At 41.4% G+C, this 16,026-nt stretch overlaps 1 pseudogene; it reads left to right on the forward strand.

Moving 5' to 3' along the window:
• Nucleotides 1-4,172: 4,172 nt before the first annotated feature.
• On the forward strand, nucleotides 4,173-15,682 carry LOC117730453 (annotated as a pseudogene).
• The last annotated feature ends 344 nt before the right edge of the window (nucleotides 15,683-16,026 follow it).

Below are 16,026 nucleotides of genomic sequence, written 5' to 3' on the forward strand. Positions count from 1 at the left end.
GGTGTCAGGGGCTTATTTCTTTAATTTATAAATGTGGAGATAAATTAGACCCCAATAACTACCGTGGCATTTGCATTAGCAGTTGCCTGGGGAAGTTATTTTGCAGTATTATAAATAACAGAATCTTAGATTATCTGGACCAACACAACATCCTTAGTAAAACTCAAATTGGCTTTCTTCCAAAACACCGCACCACCGATCATGTTTATACGCTTCACACGCTCATTCAGAAACATGTGCACCAAACAATATTTGCTTATTTTATTGATTTTAAGAAAGCATTTGATTCAATTTGGCATAAAGGACTATGTTACAGAATTCTGCAATCTGGCATTGGAGAAGTCTATGACATTATACAATCTATGTATTTGAACAATAAGTGTGGTGTAAAAATAGGAGAAAGACGCACTGATTTCTTCGCCCAGAGAAGAGGTGTCAGTCAAGACTGCAATCTGAGTCCGACACTTTTCAACATCTATATAAATGAACTAGCAGTGCAGTTGTACCAGAGTGCAGCCCCAGGCCTCTGTCTCCTAGACAGAGAGGTGAAGTCTGTGTTTTATGCAGATGACCTGGTTCTGTTGTCTCCCACAGAGCAGGGACTCCAACAACAGCTAGACCTCCTGGAGGACTAATGTCAGAACTGGGCCCTAGCAGTAAATCTAAAGAAGACAAACATCATGATCTTCCAAAAAAGGCCAAGATGTCAGGAAAACAAACACCATTTTACTCTAGGAAGTACCACCATAGAACACACCATGAGTTACACCTATCTAGGTCTGACTATTACAGCCTCAGGGAGTTTCAGCCTGGCAGTGAATGCACTAAAAGAAAAGGCCAGAAGAGCCCTCTATGCAATTAAAAGAAAATGTTATAATATCCAAATTCCAATCAAAATCTGGTGTAAGATTTTTGATAATGTGATCAAGCCCATTGCGCTGTATGGTAGTGAAGTTTGGGGTCTACTCAGTCACCATAGCTACACTAGATGGGACAAACACCCCACAGAAGCCCTACATGCAGAATTCTGCAGAACGATCCTCAATGTTCAAAGAAAAACACCAACAAATGCATGTAGGGCAGAATTAGGCAGATATTCCCTTATAATAAACATTAACAAACGAGCACTCAAGTTCACAAGACACCCTCCATTTTAAAGCCCTCCAGAGCCAAGAGCTGAACCCAGAAAAGAGTCTCCTGAGTCAGTTGGTGCTGAGACTAACACAGCAAAACCCGGACCAGTCTCACACCAACACTGCTTTACAAATACCAGTAAACGCAATTATAAAGAAAATCAAAGAAACATATTTGGAACATTGGAAAAAAGAAACTGAAAGTCAAAGTAGATTAGAATGTTATCTGGCCCTAAAAAGATATTATGAATTGGCAGAATATCTCTTTTCTGTCAGAGGTAAGAAGCAGAGACAGATCCTGACCAAGTACAGGCTCAGTGACCACCAATTGGCAATCGAAAAAGGCCGACAGAAGAAATCTTGGCAACCAAAAGAAAACCGAATATGTGGTCACTGTTCGACAGGTGAGGTTGAGACAGAGATGCACTTCCTCCTCAAGTGTGATGAATATACAGAAGTAAGACAGACTTTATAGGACCGGCTCAACTCCCAGATCAAAGGTTTCAGAGAACTGGGAGAATCTTCTCAACTAAGAATCCTCCTAGGAGAAGGAAACACAGCCCACCTTGTTGCACCATATGTCATATCATGCCACAACCTGAGGGACAGTTAGTGACCAACACACACACACACACCTTTTATTGTGTCCCAAGAAACACAACTGTACTTTCTTTCAATGTAATTATTTCTGTCATACTATTATTATCATTATCCATATGAATTGTATACGTTATGTGTCGCTATGTCTCGTGCTTTGGCAATATTGTTGTTGCAACATTCATGCCAATAAAGCCTATTGAGTTGAATTGAATTGAGAGAAATTAGAGCTTGTTTATCAAAAACAATTCCCAAGCGATGATCCCCCCCACCAGAGGTCCATGCTAAACTCCGGTTGTCCTCAAATCCTAGAGACGTTCCTTGCAGTGGTGGATGAATTTAACACAACTGTGGAATATCCAAATATTTTTCCCCCTCATAACCCTTAAACTTCACTGTTCCTTTTAGTAAGAAAATGTCAAGGTTTTAACCCTGTATTGCAACTTGAGATAAAAAGCTTAATCAGGACATGAAAAAGCCCAACTAAAGGTTGAAAATTAGAGATGGCTGTAAACTCTTGGTGCAGCACATCAGTGTTGTGCCCTGTATTAGAACTATGTTAAATTGCATCGTCCCTCAAATCAAACCAATTAAAATTCAGTCACATGGGCATGTACCTCACTATTTTACAAGTGCCATGCACAGAATGAGGTCCACTTTTGCTGAAAATACTACTTGTGTGCATGCGGTTAACCCTTGATAAGAAAGTGATTATGTTAATTACATTTTCCAATATTTTGCCTGAAATTAAAGTTTATATTTCCTAAACTCTTAGGGCAAGCATACGTCAACAAACATAATGAAGACACCAGAAAGCAAATATTAAGTGCTCCCAGCATCACTGACCTGGTCGAGCAGCTGGTTCATACCAGTAGAGATAGTAAACATTCTTCAGACCTAAATGTTTTGCTTGATTGTAACTGACACACCCTCTAATATGCCTGGCTTCATGACTTTGGTGCAGATGGTGGCTCACTAAAATAGAAAATGACTGGAGGTGAAGGAAAAACCTGTTCATGGTGAACAAAAAAACACATCTCTGGTTGCTCAAAGCCTTTACTGTATGCTGTCATGAAAATAGGGCCCTTTGGGTCTCAATGCTTACTATTTTAGTAAATATCAGAGTCCTCTGTATGGAGCTTTAACGCTCATGCACCAGCTCAGATCACACTGGGTTGTGTGTATATTTTCGTCTTCACCATTTTATTAAATTTAATTTATTTTGTATAGCCCAAAATCACAAATTTGCCTCAGAGGGCTTTACAATCTGTACACATACAACATTGTTTGTCCCGGGACCTCACACTGGTTCAGGAAAAATTACCCCCCAAAAAAACCTTTAACAGGGAGAAAAAAAAGAAACTTACAGGAGAGCAACAGAGGAGGATCCCTCTCCCCGGATGGACAGAAGTACAATAGATGTCATGGGTACAGAATGAACATAACGGAGTTACAAAACATTCAATGAAGACAGAAATTATTGATATGAGAGTAGTTGGCGTAATGAAAAAGTTACAACTAACAAAAATAACAGCAACAGTTGATATAGTAAAATAATAATGATAATGAAAGCAGTAATGGTATTGGCAATACTAATTGCAATGTGTGGCAGCGGGGTGTGGTTGGGCTCCACTGTAACGTTTTCTTTCGTTACCCCGTGAGTCTCGGACCGTAGAGAGGCAGCAACACGGATAGTTGTAGTTCACAAAACCTTCTATTTATCACAGCTGTAAGGCGGCCTCTCGCTCCTTCTTCTCGATTCTCAGTCTCTACTGCTCTTTATTGGGCAGAGACACACACACACACACACACACCCTAGCTGAGGCTGACTATACAAAGTGTGTTGCACTGAAAAAAATGTGATGACCTGCAAAAATGTTGAATTTACTAAATTTAGCTAAGTTTTTGCACACAACAATTTTATCTAAATCCAGACATATTTTTTTAGTAAATTGTACTAATTATTCTCAACTAATTTCAGCCTAATTTTATTTATAATTTCTGCTGAACTATTTTGAGTAGAGTTAACTCAAATGTATTACCCATGTTCAGTTTACTCAAATGGATTAGGTATCTGTAACCATTTTTTTTGTTTTCATGCAAATCAATTTATTGTTTAAATTTGTACATAATAAATATGAGTTTCATTAAATTAAATACTATGAGCCATTCTTAGTATAATTATATCTAAAAGTTCTGGCGGCCTGTCCAGGGTGTCCCCTGCCTTCGCCCTATGTCAGCTGGGATAGGCTCCAGCGCCCCCGCGACCCTAATGAGGATAAGCGGTATTGAAAATGGATGGATGGATGGATGGCATTCTTAGTATATTCTCTTATTCAAATAAAGCAAACAGCATGTTAATACAACTCTTACTTAATCTTATTGAAACACAATGTCCCACGTCTCAATGTGACGGAGGACTCCTGTGCTAACTTTAGTCCGTCCCAGATTGATCATATTGTCGATAGTGCTACAGGCTCACTGAGAATGACACTAGACTTGATAGCCCCACTGAAGAAAAAGACAGTGAGGCAAAGGAGGTTTGCTCCCTGGTATAACCCTCAGACCCGCGACCTAAAGCAAACTTCACGAAAGCTCGAAAGCATATGGCGTTCCACCAATCTGGAAGAATCACACTTAGTTTGGCGAGATACCCTTAAAACATATAAAAAGGCTCTCCGTAATGCTAGAGCAGCCTATTACTCATCAGTAATAGACAAAAATAAGAACAACCCCAGGGTTCTCTTTAGCACTGTAGCCAGGCTGACACAGCTCTGTGGAGCCGTGTATTCAAATAGACCTCAGTAGTAATAACTTCATGTACTTCTTCAATGAAAAGATTTTAACTATTAGAGGCAAGATTGATGATCTCTTGCCCTCAACTACTGCCGATCTGTCATCAAGAGGAGTGGCCTTGGAAACGGCTGTATGCCCTGGTGTATATTTGGAAAGCTTTTCTCCCATTAACCTAGACCAATTGTCCTCAACGGTTTCTACTTCTAAACCGTCTACCTGTCTCTTAGACCCCATCCCAACGAGGCTGCTTAAAGATGTGTTGCCTTTGATTGGCACCTCTCTGCTGGATATTGTTAATGTGTCTTTGCTAACCTCTCCTGAAAAAGCCCACTCTTAATCCAGAGGTGTTGGCTAACTACAGACGGATCTCTAACCTTCCCTTCCTCTCTAAGATCCTTGAGAAAGTAGTCGCAAATCAGTTGTGCGACTTTCTACATCAGAATAGTTTATTTGAGGAGTTTCAGTAAGGATTTAGAAGACACCACAGCACAGAGACAGCACTGGTGAAAATTACAAATGACCTCCTAATTGCATCAGATAGGGGACTCATCACTGTACTGGTATTATTAGACCTTAGTGCTGCGTTCGACACCATTGATCATGACATCCTATTACAGGGATTGGATCAGTCGATTGGCATTTCAGGTACCGCAGTGGTTGGTTTAAATCCTATTTATCAGATCGATCTCAATTTGTATGTGTAAACGATGAAGCCTCAATGGCCACCAACGTTAATCACGGAGTTCCACAAGGTTCTGTGCTTGGACCAATTTGATTTACCTTATATATGCTTCCTTTGGGCAACATTATCAGGAAACTCCATAAACTTTCATTCCTATGCAGATGATACTCAATTATATCTATCGATCAAACCAGAGAAGAACAACCAGCTCGTTAAAATTCAAGAATGTCTTAAAGACATAAAAACATGGATGACCTGCAACTTCCTGATATTAAACTCAGACAAAACTGAAGTTATTTTACTGGGCCCTGAACACCTCAGAGATCAATTATCTGGTGATGTGGTTTCTGTAGATGGAATTGCCCTGGCATCCAACACCACTGTAAAGAATCTCGGCGTTATCTTTGTCCGAGACTTGTCCTTTAACTCCCACGTTAAGCAAATCTCAAGGACTGCATTTTTTCATCTACGTAACATTTCAAAAATCAGACACATCTTGTCCAAAAAAGATGCAGAAAAGCTGGTTCACGCGTTTGTTACTTCCAGACTCCTTATTATCAGGCTGCTCTAATAAGTCTCTTAAGTCCCTTCAGTTGATCCAGAATGCGGCAGCTCGTATACTCACAAAAACTAAGAAAAGAGATCACATTACTCCTGTATTAGCTGCTCTGCACTGGCTCCCTGTAAAATCAAGAATCACCTTTAAAATTATTCTCCTCACCTACAAAGCCTTGATTGGTGATGCACCATCATATCTTAAGGAGCTTGTAATACCATATTGCCCCACTAGAGCGCTGCGCTCACTAAATGCGGGGTTACTTGTGGTTCCTAGAGTCCTAAAATGTAGGACGGGAACAAGAGCCTTCAGTTATCAAGCTCCTCTTTTATAGAACCAGCTTCCACTTTCAGTCCGGGAGGCAGACAGTCACCTCATTCAAGAATAGACTTAAGACTTTCCTGTTGGATAGTGCTTATAGTTAGGGCTGAATCAGGTTTGCCCTGATCGAGCCCCTTGATATGCTGCTATAGGCTTATAGGCTGCTGGGGGATGTTTTAGGATACACTGAGCACCTATCTCCTCTTCTCTCTCTCCTTATGGATGAATGTACATCTCTTCATTGCACCTTATTAACTCTGCTTCCTCCCCGGAGTCTTTGTGACTTCACGTCTCATAGGGTCCATTGGACCTGGCGGTGTCTGATGCCTGGTGAGACGGCCTCCCGCGTTGGCCATGCTGATGCGCCCCGCCCCCCACCTCTCTACCTCCTTCTGTTTCATGGATTGGAGTTCCATTCATACATTGTCATATTCATGTAATGTGTTTATGTAACTTTGTAATGCTGTTCATTCTGTACACGTGACATCTATTGCATCTGTCCATCCGGGGAGAGGAATCCTCCTCTGTTGCTCTCCTGAAGGTGTCTTTCCTTTTTTCCCTGTGAAAGGTTATTTTTGGGAAGTTTTTCCTGATCCGATGGGAGGTCCTGGGACGGGGATGTCGTATATGTACAGATTGTAAAGCCCTCTGAGGCAAATTTGTAATTTGTGATATTGGGCTATACAAAATAAACTGAATTGAAACATTGAGTTGAATGTAATAGCACCATCCACTTAAACACAGTGTAGCATAAACACTTCTTACATTGCCATTCATAGCAAATAAAAAAAAACATACCAATGGAAGTATTCCTACATGAAGCATGTAATTCACATTTCAATTCAGCCTCTACTCCACCACTATAAATAGTGACAATGAAAACATCAGAACAGATATGTGGAGCAATGGGGAAACTAACCTTCCACACAGTTACATGAAACAAACCTAGCAAGAAATTACATATTTCCACATTCTTTTCCACAACTGGATGTAAACTAATATATAACCAAGACTGTCACATCAATAAATGTCGTATGTGTACAGATTGTAAAGCCCTCTGAGGCAAATTTGTAATTTGTGATATTGGGCTATATAAACTGAATTGAATTGAATAAATGAAACAAACATTATAACAAACATCATATTTTCAGTGTGCCATGTCGTTTCCCCGGTTTGATGTTTGACTGGTGCTTTTTTAATTACGTTGACTCATACTCTTCTTTTGCCATGCTTTAATGGCACCAGTTTACAAGAACGGTTGAAGATTTCCTACAGTCCAGCATAAATGTTGTTCTTTGATCTTTAGTCCGAGGATTTGGGGGGAAAGATTTTCACGATGCATTCGAAAGAGCACTTTATGAATGAATTCATAGTAGTATCTTAGCTCTTTGGGGTAAGCCATGTTCAGAGCGTAGATGACTCCCAGAATCTTTGCACAAGCTCAGGCCACAGATCCAGTTGTTGAGGATGATTAGTCCATAAACGTCATCACAATGTCCCATTTCTCCTCCTTGTTGATGACATATGCGCATACTCCGCTTTTGCAGGTCTCTCAGGATCTCATCTCCTTCGATATCCTGTATGTTTAAAGAAAATAGGAGAGAGAAAAAAAACACGTATTCATGAAATTTGTATACTTAACTGTATCAACATTGCATAAAAATCCCTAAAAATATATAGTTTTTAATAAAACTATGTATCTGTGAGGTGTTATTAAAGATTTACATAGGAATGACTGAGCTTCGTTCTGAATGCCATAGGTCAGATAAGATTAAGAGATGGACTAATATTGGTAAGTTAGGGTATCTTCTTATTTTAAACAGTTTGGTTCATTTGAATAAAACAGATACAAAAATGTTAAGAGATTTAGCCTTTTCATAGATTATCATCATTCCATAACAACAAGCATGTTGTTTTAAAGTTCTGGATTTCATTTCCAGAACACAAAGCTTGTCAAAGCCATACTGTTTTTGATCAAGTATTGGAGGAATGTTTAAGAATGGGTACCTGTTCACAATACTGTGCAGCCAGTTGTTCATTTTCATATGAATATGCTCAACCTACTGTCAATTATAACATGAACTTCTGAAAATTGATGTGGGTGACATTATGATCTTAACACATAACATGTGACTGGCAGTGTGACAATGTGACTGGAGTATATGGTAAATGACTTACCATATACTCCCGAACGAGCTGTCCCTCATCCTCATCTGAGCTGTCCCTCATCCTCACCCAGGTGGATGCAAAGAGCCTTTATGCTGCGTTGACAGCAAAAGTGTTGCGAATATTCGCAAAGTTGAAATATTTCAACTCTGGATAATTTGTCACACTGCCCGGCGAAAAATCACATCTGTATGGGATCTACTCACACAAAAGATTTGCACCGCTTTTGGTGTCAACGCAGCATAAGGACATCACTTGTCTCCTGTGTAAAAGACACATAAAATACAATTCAATTATTAAATAATTAGAAATACATAAATAAGTACAACAATTTCAAAAAATTGAACAATATTTATATGATGAATAACCTAAATGTACAATATAACTTAATTTTTTAAATCACAAATATACATGAAATTTGACCTCTGCATTTAAGATGAAAAACGCCCATGGAAGAACTTGGGGGTCAGTGTCTCGTCAAGGAAATGCACACAGGAGAAACTTAGCCACAGCTGTGTGTAAATGAACTGCCATCTTTAACTAAAGACAGTTGGAGAATTATACAACCACAGTCTGATCTGCTGGCCTTGCTCAAGGCAGGTGCTGCTCTTTCCCTTTCCTACTTGTCTAACCTGTATGCCATTGCATCAGATTACCTTGAGTAAATGTGCACCTTGAAAATAATCCAGGCTGTAAGTGAGGCAAATTGAGCTCTAATCGTAGTAGAAAGTAGCTCAAGAGTATGACAATTGGCATACAAACAGTATGACAATTGGCATACATATTACCTCTTGCAAGATCTTTAGATGTTTAGCTAGTTTCTGGCCAGCAACTCCACCCTTCGTCTGGAAGATAGACGTCAGTTGGGCAAAATGGCTCTCCAACTGTACCATGAAGGTAGATTCCAGTGTGATGGTTGTAATGCGGTGGAAGTCAGCATGTATCTTCTATCAAAAAACAAAATGACAGAATACAAAGAGTTAGGCCATTGGTACCACACTGTTACAGAATCCTGAGAAGTACTGCTGGGATCAGCATGCCTGTGAAAAGTTTGTTTGTAAAATGTACTTACCAAAACAATAGGAGGTCCCCAAGGAGTTAGGCCCTAACACCAACATCAGATAGAAAAAAACAGAAAAAAAAATATTCACGAATTGTAAATTTGTTTTAAGAAAAAGTTAAAAATTGTTCAATAATCCTTAGTAATTTGGGTTAAGCTAACAACTCAAATCAGATCATAAAAAACTCATTTTATATTTAAATAAAGCCTCATTATTACTATAGAAATGACCAACAAAAGGCAAAAAGGTTTCTTAAATCAATCACCATTATTTGCAAAATAGGTGAAGTATAACCCCCTGCACAATGACTTGGAATAAAAAATAAAATATATATATTTTGATGATTAGTGTCAATTCTGAATTATTACCAGACAAAATACTGCGGGTAAGCTATCTTAGTTAGTTAATTTCAGACTGTGGTCATATATCAACCATGCTTGTCCTCCTCTGTCGTGTTCAGAGGAGCTGCAGCTTACATTTTTCATTTCCTCCGTGCTTTCAGAGCTACCTTTACATGTTTAAGCTAACGCTGGCTCATTAGTGTATAACCGAGGAAAAGCTACCACAAAGTGAAAAGATACTCGCACCGAAAAGAGTTGAGGAGCAGAGCGTTAGCGTGTAACGTTAACGATGGCTGCGGTAACATTAACCCATTTGGCGCCAGAGAGTAGCAAATGATGTTTAACTTTAGTTTCTGTTCCCCCTAATATCACCGCACGAATACGTTTACGTTAAACAAATATACTTAAAGTCGGTCTGCTGGGAAGGTTAAGCTACAAGTTATTGACGTTAGCTAAAGTACATTAACATTAGTCAGCTAACAGTTAGCTAGTCAATTTACATTGGTTAGGTTTGACTTTTAGTGGCCACAAACTTACAAGAGTCAACCAAGAAAAGCATGTGATGCATCACGCATTTATCTTGATAGCAGCATCCAGTTAGATAATTATTTTCACTTAAATTATTCAACTAATGTTAACCTAGCCTTAATGGTGGGCAACATTGAGCTAACGTTAACAGCAGTAGGCATTAACATTAGGTAAGACACAGCAGACAGCTTTAACATTAGCTAACTACTTTTCTTGGTGGCAACTAAATCCTGATAAAGTAAAACTACAACACAGCAATGAATTTAAAATGTGTACTTACTGAAAACTGAGCGCTTTGGGAACCCGACAGCAGGAGCTAGCAGCACAGCTTTCAAATGAAAGAAATTCGCGCCTAGAGGGGGGGAAAGGGGGCGGGGCTTGTGGACGCACATGTGCAGATGTGGAAATTGAATGCGGAAATTAAAATGTACATCATTTTTTCATGTTACCTTTAAATGAAGGAAATGAGCTTTTCGTAAACCATGGAATTATGAGTTAAGATTAATTAAAAAAGAAGTAGGATTCAATAACTTATTAAAATCAGTGAAATGACCTTGATTAAATCAAGTAATATCTAAAAGGGGTCCGAATCATTTTTTTCAGTGTGCCTATGTCTGTTCCCTTATGCTGCGTTCACACCAAACGCGGCGCGAATTTTTCGGGCGATAAAGCCAATCAGCCTTGAGATGCTCCGCCCGTCACTGTTGTTGAATCAGAAAAAAATGGAGGACATCGTAGCGGTTTGCGGACGCCTCGAGCTCTTTAATACAACTACAGGTTAGCCTGAAGTAGCACTGGAAGCGGCAGTTATCCAGACGCAGTTCCTGGAGAAGACAGTGAAATTCACCGAGCTGTGTGCGACGACAGGTGATGTTATGAACCCAAATACGAGGGCGGCTGATGTTCCGACGTTTGTGGGATTTCCACAACAAGTATAGAGTAGAAATAGTGGTTATTTATTTCATGGCGGACGGCGGTTGTTATAACTGTTTACGGAGACAAGCCACGGAGATAAGCCACGCCCCCTTTTCGCGCCTAAACGCGCCTGCGCATTGACTTTGGGATCTGATCGCGCATTTGGTGTGAATGCAGCACAACTTGTTGGGAGTCGAGACTCACGCGAGTAAAGCGTTGCGAATATTCACGCCGCGTTTGGTGTGAACGCAGCATTACATTCACACATGCTGCTTCTAAAGATCAGAGTACATATTAAGAGTTATTAAGCTGGCAGATAAACTTCATCCTTTGCTGCAATCACTTTAATTGGTAGAAATATGTACAGTAGTTAAATGTTGAATGTAAACTAGAAATATGAAAAATAATGTTTTCTATTTTATTTTAAGAATTTCCTGGAATCTGAATTGTAGAAATGTCTTTTTCTTGTTATTCATGAACCTTTTCCACCAAGTCGAGGAAGAAGCCCACAGCTATTGGTGTGTCGTAGGGGTAAATGTGATGCAGTCATGCAGTGATGTATGAAGGCAGGGTGGGTGGTGTGTGAAAGCGCTCAGTAAAGCTAATTAGAAATATGGGGGGTGGCAGTGGGAGCACAGAGGTGCAATATTAGATCCAAGGTGAAGTTCAACATGTGATTTCATATGCCTTTACATGTTGCATGCATATGTATTGGTGCCATGACTTTGAGACCTCATTTGGTTACATCTATCCATTAGCCATAGCTTATCCTTTAGACGGTCACGGGACTGTCAGTGGGCGAGAGATACACCCTGGGTGGGTTGCCCGTCAATCACAGGGCTGACACAGAGAGACGGACAAACACTCGCACTCACACACACACCGACAGGCAATTTGGAGTCACCATTTAATTATTTGGACTTTGGATGCTTCGGAGAAAACCCATGCAGGCGTGGAAAGAACATGCAATCTCATTATTCAGCAGTGCTCCCTGTGGGGCCCAGGAACCAATCAGATCCATCTGAATAAACACTAAAAGGCTTCCAACAGAAGAGAATTTGGCTGAGAAATGGCTCCCAAAGATGACATTATGTGATTAGCAGTCAACATTAATCCTTCGTGCAATCTCATAAAAAAATAACTTAAGACTAAAAGCAAGAAAGAATACAACATACATGCATAATTGAGGTGCAATGTGTAAGCCTGGCCAGAATGTTAATTTAAAACGTATAAATAATGGACATACATTATCATCAAAATGTGAAGAGGTTTGACGTGATGTTTGTGTTACTGTAATGACCACGCTACAAGCTTTCTTCTCAAACTTTGTATGTCACAACCCCACTTTGGAGGAAGAAAAATGTTCATGCCTCTCCCCAACAAAATTGTAACAAAATGCTTAATCTTTCATTGAAATAACATTGTGTGACTCCCTATCCGTCTCTCCGGCAGGGAGTAAGGATCGTGCCACCGGATAACGGCGTTACTGTGGAGGAGGTGCTGCTGGCTGTGGGGGAGCAAGTCGGACATAAGAACCTGTCTTTTGCGTCCCGAATGAACCGGGCGGTGGTCATGTTCCTCAAAGAAGAGATGTATGTGTACCAGCTGATTGAGAGCAGCGTGGTCGTCAGGGGCACGCACATGCATGTGTCCCTACTGTCAGCGCCCTCTACGCGGATCACCTTGTCCGGTGTGCCGCCCTTCATCCTGAGTGAATCGATTTTAATTGAGCTCCGTAAGTTTGGCAAATTCGCCAGCGGATTAAAGACGGTGAGTTTGGGATGCAAAGACCCTAAACTGAAGCACGTCCAGTCTCTGAGGCGGCAGGTGTTCATGTTCCTGGGCTCACCTGCACAGAGCCTGGAGGTGTCCTTCAGGGTGAAGCACGGAGAAGGCGCCTACTTTAGCTTGCTGGATGAGAAGAAGCGCTGCCGGTTGAACAAACATGTCAATTCAATTCAATTCAGTTTATTTTGTATAGCCCAATATCACAAATTACAAATTTGCCTCAGAGGGCTTTACAATCTGTACACATACAACATCCCTGTCCCAGGACCTCACATCAAATCAGGAAAAACTCCCCAAAAATAACTTTTCACAGGGAAAAAAGGGAAGAAACCTTCAGGAGAGCAACAGAGGAGGATCCCTCTCCCTGGATGGACAGATGCAATAGATGTCATGTGTACAGAATGAACAGCATTTACAAAGTTACATAAACACATTACATGAATATGACAATGTATGAATGGAACTCCAATCCATGAAACAGAAGGAGGTAGAGAGGAGGGGGGGCGAGGCGCATCAGCAGGGCCAACGCAGGAGGCCGGTTCACCAGGCATCAGACACCTCCAGGTCCAATGGGCCCTATGAGACGTGAAGTCACAACGACTCCGGGGAGGAAGCAGAGTTAATAAGGTGTAATGGAGAGATGTAAATTCATCCATAAGGAGAGAGAGAAGAGGAGATAGGTGCTCAGTGTATCCTAAAACATCCCCCAGCAGCCTATAAGCCTATAGCAGCATATCAAGGGGCTCGACCAGGGCAAACCTGATTCAGCCCTAACTATAAGCACTATCAAACAGGAAAGTCTTAAGTCTATTCTTGAATGAGGTGACTGTGTCTGCCTCCCGGACTGAAAGTGGAAGCTGGTTCCATAAAAGAGGAGCTTGATAACTGAAGGCTCTTGCTCCCATCCTACTTTTTAGGACTCTAGGAACCACAAGTAGCCCTGCATTTAGTGAGCGCAGCTCTCTAGTGGGGCAATATGGTATTACAAGCTCCTTAAGATATGATGGTGCATCACCAATCAAGGCTTTGTAGGTGAGGAGAAGAATTTTAAATGTGATTCTTGATGTTACAGGGAGCCAGTGCAGAGCAGCTAATACAGGAGTAATGTGATCTCTTTTCTTAGTTTTTGTGAGTACACAAGCTGCAGCATTCTGGATCAACTGGAGGGATTTAAGAGACATATTAGAGCAGCCTGATAATAAGGAGTTGCAGTAATCTAGTCTGGAAGTAACAAACGCGTGAACCAGCTTTTCTGCATCTTTTTGAGACAAGATGTGCCTGATTTTTGAAATGTTACGTAGATGAAAAAATGCAATCCTTGAGATTTGCTTAACGTGAGAGTTAAAGGACAAGTCTCGGTCAAAGATAACTGAAACTCCTCAAATAAACTATTCTGATGTAGAAAGTCACACAACTGATTTGCGACTACTTTCTCAAGGATCTTAGAGAGGAAGGGAAGGTTAGAGATCGGTCTGTAGTTAGCCAACACCTCTGGATTAAGAGTGGGCTTTTTCAGGAGAGGTTTAATTACAGCTACTTTGAAGGAATGTGGTACATGGCCTGTTAGCAAAGACACATTAACAATATCCAACAGAGAGGTGCCAATTAAAGGCAACACGTCTTTAAGCAGCCTCGTTGGGATGGGGTCTAAGAGACAGGTAGACGGTTTAGAAGTAGAAACCGTTGAGGACAATTGGTCTAGGTTAATGGGAGAAAAGCTATCCAAATATACACCAGGGCATACAGCCGTTTCCAAGGCCACTCCTCTTGATGACAGATCGGCAGTAGTTGAGGGCAAGAGATCATCAATCTCGCCTCTAATAGTTAAAATCTTTTCATTGAAGAAGTTCATGAAGTCATTACTACTAAGATCTATAGGAATACACGGCTCCACAGAGCTGTGACTCTCTGTCAGCCTGGTTACAGTGCTAAAGAGAACCCTGGGGTTGTTCTTATTTTTCTCTATTACTGATGAGTAATAGGCTGCTCTGGCATTACGGAGAGCCTTTTTATATATTTTAAGGCTGTCTCGCCAAACTAAGCGTGATTCTTCCAGATTGGTGGAACGCCATATGCTTTCGAGCTTTCGTGAAGTTTGCTTTAGGTCGCGGGTCTGAGGGTTGTACCAGGGAGCAAACCTCCTTTGCCTCACTGTCTTTTTCTTCAGTGGGGCTATCGAGTCTAGTGTCATTCTCAGTGAGCCTGTAGCACTATCGACAATATGATCAATCTGGGACGGACTAAAGTTAGCACAGGAGTCCTCCGTCACATTGAGACGTGGTATTGAGTCAAATGCAGAAGGAATCGCTTCTTTAAATTTAGCTACAGCACTGTCAGTTAGACATCTGGTGTAGAAACGTTAGACTAACGGTGTACACTCCGGGAGTATAAACTCAAAACTTATGAGGTAATGGTCTGACAGAAGAGGGTTCTGTGGGAAGACCTCCAAATGCTCAATGTCAATGCCATATGCAAGAACAAGGTCGAGGGTGTGGCCAAAGCAGTGAGTGGGTTTCTGTACTCTGACATGTCGCGAATATACGGAGAGCACAGCAAGGGAAAGTTGTTAAAAGAGCTAAATGAGGTTTCACTTGTTACTTTTGGACTGACTCTCTGCCTCTCTCCTGTAGGGGGATGAGAGGGAGCTGTCCTTTCCACAATTTCTCTCTCTCTCGCGCTCTCTCTCTCTCTCTCTAAGTGGAAGGAGTGCTGAGAGTTCGGAGCGTGGTATACGAGAGCGGTTTTTGGACTATTGTCTCATTTTTTCACCGGGTAGTGTGGAGTATGAGAGTGGGTAGCGGGGTGTAGGTTACACGGGGTTGTGTGTGGGTTGGCGGGTTGTGTGTGTGGGTTAGCGGGTGTAGTGTGTGTGTTTGTGTCGGTGTGCAGCGCGTGCTGCTCGCCTCATTCAGAGTGAGAGTGGAGGGGTGTGTGTATGTCTGTTTCGCAACGTCAGATGACATGAGGTGTTTTAGTTGTGGGAGGGAGGGACACCAGAGCATGGCCTGTCCTCAGAAGACATCTGGTGGACAGGACGGCGCCGAGGGAGGACACCGGGGAGGACGGAGGGGACAAGGAGGGAGGCCAGGAGGAGGCAGGTGGTGTGCAGGAGGGGAGCACAGAGGGGGGAGGTGGGGCACAG

This window comes from Cyclopterus lumpus, chromosome 5 (genome assembly GCF_009769545.1).
Source record: "Cyclopterus lumpus isolate fCycLum1 chromosome 5, fCycLum1.pri, whole genome shotgun sequence".
In the NCBI taxonomy this organism is placed as follows: Eukaryota; Metazoa; Chordata; class Actinopteri; order Perciformes; family Cyclopteridae; genus Cyclopterus; species Cyclopterus lumpus.